Below are 12,395 nucleotides of genomic sequence, written 5' to 3'. Positions count from 1 at the left end.
ATGACATAATGCTGCCCCCTGTAGTCAGGGATGGAGTATATGACATAATGCTGCCCCCTGTAGTCAGAGATGGAGTATATGACATAATGCTGCCCCCTGTAATCAGAGATGGAGTATATGACATAATGCTGCCCCCTGTAGTCAGGGATGGAGTATATGACATAATCCTGCTCCATGTAGTCAGAGATGGAGTATATGACATAATGCTGCCCCCTGTAGTCAGGAATGGAGTATATGACATAATGCTGCCCCCTGTAGTCAGGGATGGAGTATATGACATAATCCTGCTCCATGTAGTCAGAGATGGAGTATATGACATAATGCTGCCCCCTGTAGTCAGGAATGGAGTATATGACATAATGCTGCCCCCTGTAGTCAGGGATGGAGTATATGATATAATGCTGCCCCCTGTAGTCAGGGATGGAGTATATGATATAATGCTGCCCCCTGTAGTCAGGGATGGAGTATACGACATAATGCTGCCCCCTGTAGTCAGGGATGGAGTATATGACATAATGCTGCTCCCTGTAGTCAGAGATGGAGTATATGACATAATGCTGCCCCCTGTAGTCAGGGATGGAGTATATGACATAATGCTGCCCCCTGTAGTCAGGGTTGGAGTATATGACATAATGCTGCCCCCTGTAGTCAGGGTTGGAGTATATGACATAATGCTGCCCCCTGTAGTCAGGGATGGAGTATACGACATAATGCTGCCCCCTGTAGTCAGGGATGGAGTATATGACATATTGCTGCCCCCTGTAGTCAGGGATGGAGTATATGACATAATGCTGCCCCCTGTAGTCAGAGATGGAGTATACGACATAATGCTGCCCCCTGTAGTCAGGGATGGAGTATACGACATAATGCTGCCCCCTGTAGTCAGGGATGGAGTATATGACATAATGCTGCCCCCTGTAGTCAGGGATGGAGTATATGACATAATGCTGCCCCCTGTAGTCAGGGATGGAGTATACGACATAATGCTGCCCCCTGTAGACAGAGATGGAGTATACAACATATTTGTGCCCCCTGTAGTCAGGGATGGAGTATACGACATAATGCTGCCCCCTGTAATCAGAGATGGAGTATATGACATAATGCTGCCCCCTGTAATCAGAGATGGAGTATATGACATAATGCTGCCCCCTGTAGTCAGGGATGGAGTATACGACATAATGCTGCCCCCTGTAGTCAGGAATGGAGTATACGACATAATGCTGCCCCCTGTAGTCAGGGATGGAGTATATGACATAATGCTGCCCCCTGTAGTCAGGGATGGAGTATACGACATAATGCTGCCCCCTGTAATCAGAGATGGAGTATATGACATAATGCTGCCCCCTGTAGTCAGGGATGGAGTATACGACATAATGCTGCCCCCTGTAGTCAGGGATGGAGTATACGACATAATGCTGCCCCCTGTAGTCAGGGATGGAGTATATGACATAATGCTGCCCCCTGTAGTCAGGGATGGAGTATATGACATAATGCTGCCCCCTGTAGTCAGGGATGGAGTATACGACATAATGCTGCTCCCTGTAGTCAGGGATGGAGTATACGACATAATGCTGCCCCCTGTAGTCAGGGATGGAGTATACGACATAATGCTGCCCCCTGTAGTCAGGGATGGAGTATACGACATAATGCTGCCCCCTGTAGTCAGGGATGGAGTATATGACATAATGCTGCCCCCTGTAGTCAGGGATGGAGTATAAGACATAATGCTGCCCCCTGTAGTCAGGGATGGAGTATAAGACATAATGCTGCCCCCTGTAGTCAGGGATGGAGTATATGGCATAATGCTGCTCCCTGTAGTCAGGGATGGAGTATATGACATAATTCTGCTCCCTGTAGTCAGGGTTGGAGTATACGACATAATGTTGCCCCCTGTAGTCAGGGATGGAGTATATGACATAATGCTGCTCCCTGTAGTCAGGGTTGGAGTATACGACATAATGCTGCCCCCTGTAGTCAGGGATGGAGTATATGACATAATGCTGCCCCCTGTAGTCAGGGATAGAGTATACGACATAATAATGCCCCCTGTAGTCAGGGATGGAGTATACGGCATAATGCTGCCCCCTGTAGTCAGGGATGGAGTATATGACATAATGCTGCTCCCTGTAGTCAGGGATAGAGTATACGACATAATAATGCCCCCTGTAGTCAGGGATGGAGTATACGGCATAATGCTGCCCCCTGTAGTCAGGGATGGAGTATATGACATAATGCTGCTCCCTGTAGTCAGGGATGGAGTATATGACATAATGCTGCTCCCTGTAGTCAGGGATGGAGTATATGACATAATGCTGCCCCCTGTAATCAGAGATGGAGTATATGACATAATGCTGCTCCCTGTAGTCAGGGATGGAGTATATGACATAATGCTGCCCCCTGTAGTCAGGGATGGAGTATACGACATAATCCTGCTCCATGTAGTCAGAGATGGAGTATATGACATAATGCTGCCCCCTGTAGTCAGGAATGGAGTATATGACATAATGCTGCCCCCTGTAGTCAGGGATGGAGTATACGACATAATGCTGCCCCCTGTAGTCAGGGATGGAGTATACGACATAATGCTGCCCCCTGTAGTCAGGGATGGAGTATATGACATAATGCTGCCCCCTGTAGTCAGGGATGGAGTATACGGCATAATGCTGCCCCCTGTAGTCAGGGATGGAGTATATGACATAATGCTGCCCCCTGTAGTCAGGGATGGAGTATATGACATAATGCTGCCCCCTGTAGTCAGGGATGGAGTATATGACATAATGCTGCCCCCTGTAGTCAGAGATGGAGTATATGACATAATGCTGCCCCCTGTAGTCAGGGATGGAGTATATGACATAATGCTGCCCCCTGTAGTCAGGGATGGGTGCTGCTGGAGGTAAAGTTCTCACCTCACCCATTGAAGGGTGAATTATGTAATGGTCAGACTTTGCGGTGTATTGCAGGATCGGTCACACAATGGATACCACTGGCGCCCATCGGCCTGTATTGGGGTCTGTCAGCTTCTGCGGTGGTTTCGGATATTCTGACAGAAGATTAGTGCTGCACACAGGCCTCACCATGTCGCACTGTGCTTACTGTATGCTGGTATGATGTCTTACACCTTGGTTTCCAAGACAAGAATAACGCTACATGTAGTGAAATGTGCTGGACTCGCCCCAGAGCCTCCGACAACGGTGTGAACTGTGCCGTACACTCTCCTCTGACAACAATCTGAAATCATTGCAGTCTATGGGAGAAGTGAACAGACAGTCAATTGCCTAGGGCAGAGGTGGGCAAACATTTTCACTCGTGGACCATAATGGGTTCATATATTGGACCCGGGACAGGACCAAGAGTCTGTGTGAATTAATATAAATTCAATTTAAATTTCGTAACAGTAAAGATTTAGTTTAATTCAAGGTAGAAAAGCATAAAAAGTTATTGTACAAAACTTTTATGCAATGTATTTCCTTCATAACATGGTATGTATAACTCATCTTCAATTTTAGTGGGAACAGTGTTGTTGGTCTCCCTTTTTTGCTAAGGCATCAAAGTCTCCATAGTGCCCCCCCCCCCCCCATATTGTGCCAGTATATAGGGCCCTTAGAGTGCTTTCCCTCTTCTCCATAGTACCAATCCCTATTGTGCCAGTATATAAGACCCCAATAGTGCTTCCCCTCTTCCCCATAGTGGCCCCCAAAGTACTTCCCCCTCTTCTCCATAGTGCCCCCCATATTGTGCCAGTATATAGGGCCCCCATAGTGCTTCCCCTCTTCTCCATAGTGGCCCCCATAGTGCTTCCCCTCTTCTCCATAGTGCCCCCCATATTGTGCCAGTTTATAGGGCCCCCATAGTGCTTCCCCTCTTCTCCATAGTGCCCCCCATAGTGGTTCCCCTCTTCTCCATGGTACCAATCTTTATTGTGCCAGTATATAGGGCCCCCATAGTGCTTCCCCTCTTCTCCATAGTGGCCCCCATAGTGCTTCCCCTCTTCTCCATAGTGCCCCCCACATTGTGCCAGTATATAGGGCCCCCATAGTGCTTCCCCTCTTCTCCATAGTAGCCCCCATAGTGCTTCCCCCTCTTCTCCATAGTACCCCCCCATATTGTGCCAGTATATAGGGCCCCCATAGTTCTTCCCCTCTTCTCCATAGTAGCCCCCATAGTGCTTCCCCTCTTCTCCATAGTGCCCCCACATATTGTGCCAGTATATAGGGCCCCCATAGTGCTTCCCCTCTTCTCCATAGTGGCCCCCATAGTGCTTCCCCTCTTCTCCATAGTGCCCCCACATATTGTGCCAGTATATAGGGCCCCCATAGTGCTTCCCCTCTTCTCCATAGTAGCCCCATAGTGCTTCCCCCTCTTCTCCATAGTGCCCCCCCCCCATATTGTGCCAGTATATAGGGCCCCCATAGTGCTTCTCCTCTTCTCCATAGTACCAATCCATATTGTACCAGTATATAGGGCCCCCACCCCCCTTCTTCCCACAGTATACTATAAATAATAAAAACATATACTTACCTTATGCTGCTGTCAATGATGCGATGCAGGCCTCTTCCAGCCTGTGTCCCGCTCTGTACGACTCAGGCGGCGAGATGACGTCATCGCGCCGCCTGCACCGGCCTCTGATAGGCTACAAACACTAGGCCTGTAGCCTAACAGAGGGACGGGCAAGAAAGACACCTCTCCCCTGCTCCTCCGCACCATTCATCTGTACCGCTGTCCTGAGGACGGTGATACAGATGAATATGGAGATGTGCGCTTCTACAATGGAAGCGCTCACCTCCACTCCTGCTGCCTCCGGACAGAAAGGACCCCCCTTCGGCGCTGGGACCTGCTGACGACGCCCTCCTTCTTCTGTCCTCCTCGCCCGGCTGTAGAAACGGCCCTGGGAGGAAGCATGGAATCCGGAAGCCGCAATCCTCAATCGCCGCCTGAACTCCACCCCGGCTCCATGACTTCCCATCGCAGTCGCATGAGCAGCTCTGCGGGCCGGATAAAAAGGTGTGCCGTGGGGAACTTAAAATAAGTGTAAAGAAAAAGTGAAAAACATTTATTTTTAAATTAGTAAAAAATAAAATAAATAAATAAAAAATTATCATGAATGTAAATAATCATGAGTGATAATACAGTCATGGGAGTTAGAATATGGCAATCTGAATAAAAAAAAAAAATTAAACATTTTTTTTTTTTAAGTATTAATACACAAGGAAAACTATAATCGCTGTAATTTTACTAACCTGGAGAATGAGGATAACATTTCGGGGGTCATTTATCGAACTGGTGTAAAGTAGAACTGGCTTCGTTGCTCGAAGCAACCAATCAGATTCCTCCTTTCATTTTCCAAAGTACCTGTCCAAAATGAAAGGTCGAATCTGATTGGTTGCTATGGGCAACTAGGCCAGGTCTACCTTACACCAGTTTGATAAATTACCCCCTTCATTTTTACCGCGTAGGAAACACCATAGAAACAAAATCAATAAAACCATGGCAGAATTTTTTTTTTTTTTTTTAATTCCACCTCATTTGGAAGTTTATTCCAGCTTTGGGATGGGTTCTCGGTGGCTGGTCACAAGGGGGGCAGGGACAGTTTATCTTTGTTTGGTGGGGATGTTTTTAGAGTATGGGTTTTAGAGAGGTTATATATACTCCTCAACATTGAGATTGCGACACCAAGAAGGACAAGCCATAAGTTGATGCAAATCGAGTAAATAGAAGGTGTGGCTAAGTTCTGGCAATACAAGAAGGTAAAGGAAACCAATTCAGCTCACCGCTCCGTGTCTCAGCATCCAGACCCCAGGCATGGCTGCAGTTGCAAGATAGAAAAAAGTCCAACCCAGTGACTTATTTTCTATGTCACTAAGTTCTGCAGATGATCACATTTTCAGGCACCTAGCTCCAATCTGTGACATGTGGGAGGGGCATAAAAGCTAGATTGAAAGTAAAGATTTTTAGCTACATGAAATCTCAATAATCAGATAAACTCTGAGATGCCTCCTTTCCGTCAGTTATCACCACTTGTCACAAACTGAGAGGGACAGAATCCTTGAACTGACCTTGGTTTATCACTCCAGCAGATCGCTATCTGCCTAGATGTTAGCACTGTTCAACATTGCATGTCCCGGTGGTTGGGAGAACAACAACGAACTGGAATGCAAGAGGTGCAATGAGAAGAACCTCTGCAAGAACAGATCAACTGATTAGAAGAATGGCATGTAGTGATCCATTCTGTCCTGCAAGTGAAATTGGACATCATATGCCAAGCCTAGGGCGGCAAACAGTGTCTACACAAACCATCAGATGGTGTTTGCGTGGCATTGGGCTATGAGCCTGACATCGAGCTGTATGTGTTCTATTGACTTCACACCACCTTTCTGAAAGGCTATTATAGTGCACAGCAAGACAGCAATAAAGAGTGAAATAAAGGTCTATCCTCTTCAGCGATGAGTCCCGCCTTTGTCTCAGAGGCAATGATAGCCTCTGAGACAGAGATAATTCTGGACACTAAGAAGGGTCCCTCACAAGACAATGTCATATCAGTCCTGCTCCCGGCTTTATGGTGTGGGGTGGGATAATATACCATCGCTGGACTCTCTAGTCTTTCAGGTACACTAAAAGCTCGGCATTACATTGATTTGGTTGTGGAACCAGTGGTACAGCCATTTCTTTAAAGTGTTCCAGGAGCCATTTTTAAGCAGGACAACGATAGGCCACATGTGGCTTGTGTTATTGTGAGCAGCCTATGTGACCTAAACGTGCCACCATGGCCTGCAATGACTCTGGACTTGTCTCCCATCAAGCACATTAGGGACGTCATTGGTCGGCAATTGCAAAAGATGCTGCCAGCAGCAGATCTTGATTTGCATGCCAAGTGCATTCAGCATGGCAGAACATTCCTCGGACAACCATCAATAACCTCACTGATAGATTTGTTATCTACGGCGTATTTAAGTCAGCAGAGTGATCAAGCTACCAAGACTCCGCCTGGGTGTTCCAGCCCAGTGCTTGAGGGCCACCTTATGGAACATAAATTGTCCTCCCTTTTGTACCCTCCTTGTACCTTTACCCTCACTTGTTGTATGTGTGGTGTGGGTTTATGTTCTGGGTGTGTGTAGTGTTTTGTTGGTTGTTACATGTCTGGGCTTTTGTTGGTGTTGGTCCCTGCATGTATGCTATACGTCACCGGGTATGTTGATACCTCCGTGAGGGGGCTGGTTTCCCGGAGGGGTCTGTATGCAGTGCTGCCTGGGGCTGCCGTGCTCCTTGCGGCATGGGGTCCAGGCAGTATCAGGAGTGCTGGATACCTGTGTGTGTGTGTTGTCTGTATGATGTCCTATTTGGTGTGTGGGCACCTGTACTTATGCACGGGTTTCAGTCGTGGTGGCAGCGGCAGGTAAGTGAGTTTTCCGGTGTTCTTACCTGCCGATCCAGTTGCTGCATATGGTCCTTTCCCTTCCACCTGTTACTAGGCAGCTGGAGACTCCGGTTCGTCTGAGTCCCTGAGGAACCGGGTGTGTCTCCTATTCCTAACCCCTATGCCAGGGACCGTCAGGGTCAGCAGGATCCAGGTTCCAGGGCATGAGCCCTCCCACCTTCAGGGTTTGCTCATGCGGTCAGGAGATCAGGGTCAGGATTAGGGCGGCTGTAGGTTGTGGCCTGCTCCCTTCATTGTTGTCTGGCCTAGTAACAGTTCCCATTATATGGTGGGGGGTTCCCCCACTTCCCACCGTGACACCATCACGAATGTTCAGGACAGGTATAGCCAGAAGACTGCATCATTAAGTGGACACCTACAGTCACAGGTGCCAGAGTAAAGCCATAGGGAAGGGAATCCAGAGAGAGAGAGAGAGACAGCGTCAGCTAGCAAATTTCTGAGTGTCATCTTTGCCGCATTGCGAGCTACTATACCCCATCATTTGGCACAAAAGAATTGCACTTCATATGAACTTGCTGATGGATGTGCTGCTGTTTTTGCACTCAGTAAAGAAAGATGTTATTTGTTCAACCATTTCTGCCTGGTTCCTTTCATCATCACTTTATTCACTGCACCAATTCCCAGGGGCGACAGCCTGGGGTAGGACACAAACACATCTCATCGGGACCACTACCACTCCTATCCTCTGCACCAGCTCCTCAGGGGCTCTCTGCACTTCCTCACTAATAATGTCTTAAAAAACACTATATGAAACAAAGTTCACTCAGACAGCTAGATTTTTACTATATAGTAAAATTTTTCTACTTTTGTGCTTTGATGGGATCTGTCAGACTTAACATAGTAACATAGTATATAAGGCCGAAAAAAGACATTTGTCCATCCAGTTCGGCCTGTCATCCTGCAAGTTGATCCAGAGGAAGGCAAAAAACCCCTGTGAGGTACAAGCCAATTTTCCCCACTTAAGGGGGGGAAAATTCCTTCCCGACTCCAATCAGGCAATCAGAATAACTCACTGGATCAACGACCCCTCTTTAGTAGCTATAGCCTGTAATATTATTATTACACTCCAGAAATACATCCAGGCCCCTCTTGAATTCCTTTATTGTACTCACCATCACCACCTCCTCAGGCAGAGAGCTCCATAGTCTCACTGCTCTTACCGTAAAGAATCCTCTTCTATGTTTGTGAACAAACGTTCTTTCCTCCAGACGCAGAGGATGTCCCCTCGTCACAGTCCTAGGTATAAATAGATGATGGGAGAGATCTCTGTACTGACCCCTGATATATTTATACATAGTAATTAGATCTCCCCTCAGTCGTCTTTTTTCTAAATTGAATAACCCTAATGTTGATAATCTTTCATGGTACTGTAGTTGCCCCTTTCCAGTTATTACTTTAGTTGCACTCCTCTGAATCCTCTCCAGCTCTGCTATGTCTGCCTTGTTCACAGGAGCCCAGAACTGTACACAGTACTCCATGTGTGGTCTGACTAGTGATTTGTAAAGTGGTAGGACTATGTTCTCATCACGGGCATGTATGCCCCTTTTGATACAACCATTATCTTATTGACCTTGGCAGCAGCTGCCTGACACTGGTTTCTACAGCTTAGTTTGCTGTTTATTAAAATTCCTAGATCTTTTTCCATGTCAGTGTTACCCAGTGTTTTACCATTTTGTATGTACGGGTGACTTGCATTATTCCTTCCCATGTGCATAACCTTACATTTGTCAGTGTTAAACCTCATCTGCCACTTATCTGCCCAAGCCTCCAATCTATCCAGATCCCTCTGTAGTAGTATACTGTCCTCTTCAGTGTTAATTACTTTGCACAGTTTAGTGTCATCTGCAAAAATTTATATTTTACTGTGCAAGCCTTCTACAAGATCATTAATGAATATATTGAAGAGAATAGGGCCCAGTACTGACCCCTGAGGTACCCCACTAGTGACAGTGACCCAATCTGAGTATGTACCACTAATAACCACCCTCGGTTTTCTATCATTGAGCCAGTTACTTACCCACAGACTTGTTTCAGAAAATTATCTTTAGGTCCATACACAATTAACCCCTATACACAGGAGGTGCCACCCTCTTCCACCCAGCTGTCTGTCTGAGACAGCAAACATTATGTGTTCGGTCAGGCAATATTGGGCCAGACGGCAGAGCATCACCTCACTGTTCAACAGGGGACACGACACACTCTCTACTGATGGGTGCTAGCTGGGAGAACAGGGAGAGTACTTTTTTGAAAAAACTTCATTTTCATAGCTCACGGTAGCCCCGACCCCTATAGTTACACCACTGGCTGTCTCCATAAAACCCACAGCCTTCATTCCAGAGGGCCGTGAGATACAGTGCCTTGCAAAAGTATTCACCCCCTTGACTTTTTTTGTGTTTTGTTACGCTACAGCCTTAAGTTCAATGTTTTGTTAATCTGAATTTAATGTGATGAATCAGAACACAATAGTCTAAGTTGGTGAAGTGAAATAAGAAAAATATATAAATAAAACTATTGTTTAGAAATAGAAAACCGAAAATTGGCATGTGCGTATCTATTCACCCCCTTTGTTAGGAAGCCCATAAAAAGCTCTGGTGCAACCAATTACCTTTAGAAGTCACATAATTAGTGAAATTATGTCACCTGTGTGCAATCTAAGTGTCACATGATCTGTCAGTACATATACACACATTTTTTGAAAGGCCCCAGAAGCTGCAACACTTAAGCAAGAGGCATCACTAACCAAACACTGCCATGAAGACCAAGGAACTCTCCAAACAAGTAAGGGACAATGTTGTTGAGAAGTACAAGTAAGGGTTAGGTTATACAAAAATATCCAAATCTTTGATGATCTCCAGGAGCACCATCAAATCTATCATAACCAAATGAAATGAAAGAACATGGCACAACAGCAAACCTGCCAAAAGACGGACGCCCACCAAAACTCACGGACCGGGCAAGGAGGACATTATTCAGAGAGGCAGCACAGAGACCTAAGGTAACCCTGGAGGAGCTGCAGAGTTCCACAGCAGAGACTGGAGTATCTGTACATAGGACGACAATAAGCCGTACGCTCCATAGAGTTGGGCTTTATGGCAGAGTGGCCAGAAGAAAGCCATTACTTTCAGCAAAAAACAAATAGGCACGTTGTGAGTTTGCGAAAAGGCATGTGGGAGACTCCCAAAATGAATGGAGGAAGGTGCTCTGGTCTGATGAGACTAAAATTGAACTTTTCGTCCATCAAAGAAAACGCTATGTCTGGCGCAAACCCAAAGAACACCATCCCCACAGTGAAACATGGTGGTGGCAGCATCATGCTATAGGGATGTTTTTCAGCAGCCGGGACTGGGAAACTGGTCAGAGTTGGGGGAAAGATGTATGGTGCTAAATACAGGGATATTCTTCAGCAAAACCTGTACCACTCTGTGCGTGATTTGAGGCTAGGACGGAGGTTCACCTTCCAGCGAGACAATGACCCCAAAAACACTGCTAAAGCAACACTTGAGGGGTCTAAGGGGAAACATGTAAATGTTTTGGAATGACCTAGTCAAAGCCCAGATCTCGATCCAATAGAAAATCTGTGGTCAGACTTAAAGATTGCTGTTCACAAGTGCAAACCATCCAACTTGAAAGAGCTGGAGCAGTTTTGCAAGGAGGAATGGGCAAAAATCCCAGTGGTAAGATGTGGCAAGCTTATAGAGACTGTGATAGCCACAAAAGGTGTCTCTACAAAGTATTGACTTTAGGGGGGTGAATAGTTAGTTATGCACATTGACGTTTTCTGTTATTTTTTACTATTTGTTTTTTGCTTCACAATAAAAACAAACAAACATCTTCAAAGTTGTGGGCATGTTCTGTAAATTAAATTATGCAAATCCTCAAACAATCCACGTTAATTCCAGGTTGTGAGGCACCAAAACACGAAAAAAGTCAAGGGGGGGTGAGTTCTTTTGCAAGGCACTGTAGGTGGTCATTTGAGGTCCAGATTGTTTTGCCCAGGGCATCCATTAATCCTCATCCTTTTATATATACACTGCTCAAAAAAAATAAAGGGAACACTTAAACAACACAATGTAACTCCAAGTCAATCACACTTTTGTGAAATCAAACTGTCCATTAGGAAGCAACACTGAGTGACAATCAATTTCACATGCTGTTGTGCAAATGGGATAGACAACAGGTGGAAATTATAGGCAATTAGCAAGACACCCCCAATAAAGGAGTGGTTCTGCAGGTGGTGATCACAGACCACTTCTCAGTTCCTATGCTTCCTGGCTGATGTTTTGGTCACTTTTGAATGCTGGCGGTGCTTTCACTCTAGTGGTAGCATGAGACGGAGTCTACAACCCACACAAGTAGCTCAGGTAGTGCAGCTTATCCAGGATGGCACATCAATGCGAGCTGTGGCAAGAAGGTTTGCTGTGTCTGTCAGCGTAGTGTCCAGAGCATGGAGGCGCTACCAGGAGACAGGCCAGTACATCAGGAGACGTGGAGGAGGCCGTAGGAGGGCAACAACCCAGCAGCAGGACCGCTACCTTCGCCTTTGTGCAAGGAGGAACAGGAGGAGCACCGCCAGAGCCCTGCAAGATGACCTCCAGCAGGCCACAAATGTGCATGTGTCTGCTCAAACGGTCAGAAACAGACTCCATGAGGGTGATATGAGGGCCCGACGTCCACAGGTGGGGGTTGTGCTTACAGCCCAACACCATGCAGGACATTTGGCATTTGCCAGAGAACACCAAGATTGTCAAATTTGCCACTGGCGCCCTGTGCTCTTCACAGATGAAAGCAGGTTCACACTGAGCACATGTGACAGACGTGACAGAGTCTGGAGATGCCGTGGAGAACGTTCTGCTGCCTGCAACATCCTCCAGCATGACCGGTTTGGCATTGGGTCAGTAATGGTGTGGGGTGGCATTTCTTTGGAGGGCCGCACAGCCCTCCATGTGCTCGCCAGAGGTAGCCT

Source organism: Bufo bufo, chromosome 1 (genome assembly GCF_905171765.1).
Source record: "Bufo bufo chromosome 1, aBufBuf1.1, whole genome shotgun sequence".
Lineage (NCBI taxonomy): Eukaryota > Metazoa > Chordata > Amphibia > Anura > Bufonidae > Bufo > Bufo bufo.
The sequence above is the reverse complement of the archived record's forward strand: the minus strand, read 5'-3'. Positions refer to the sequence as shown.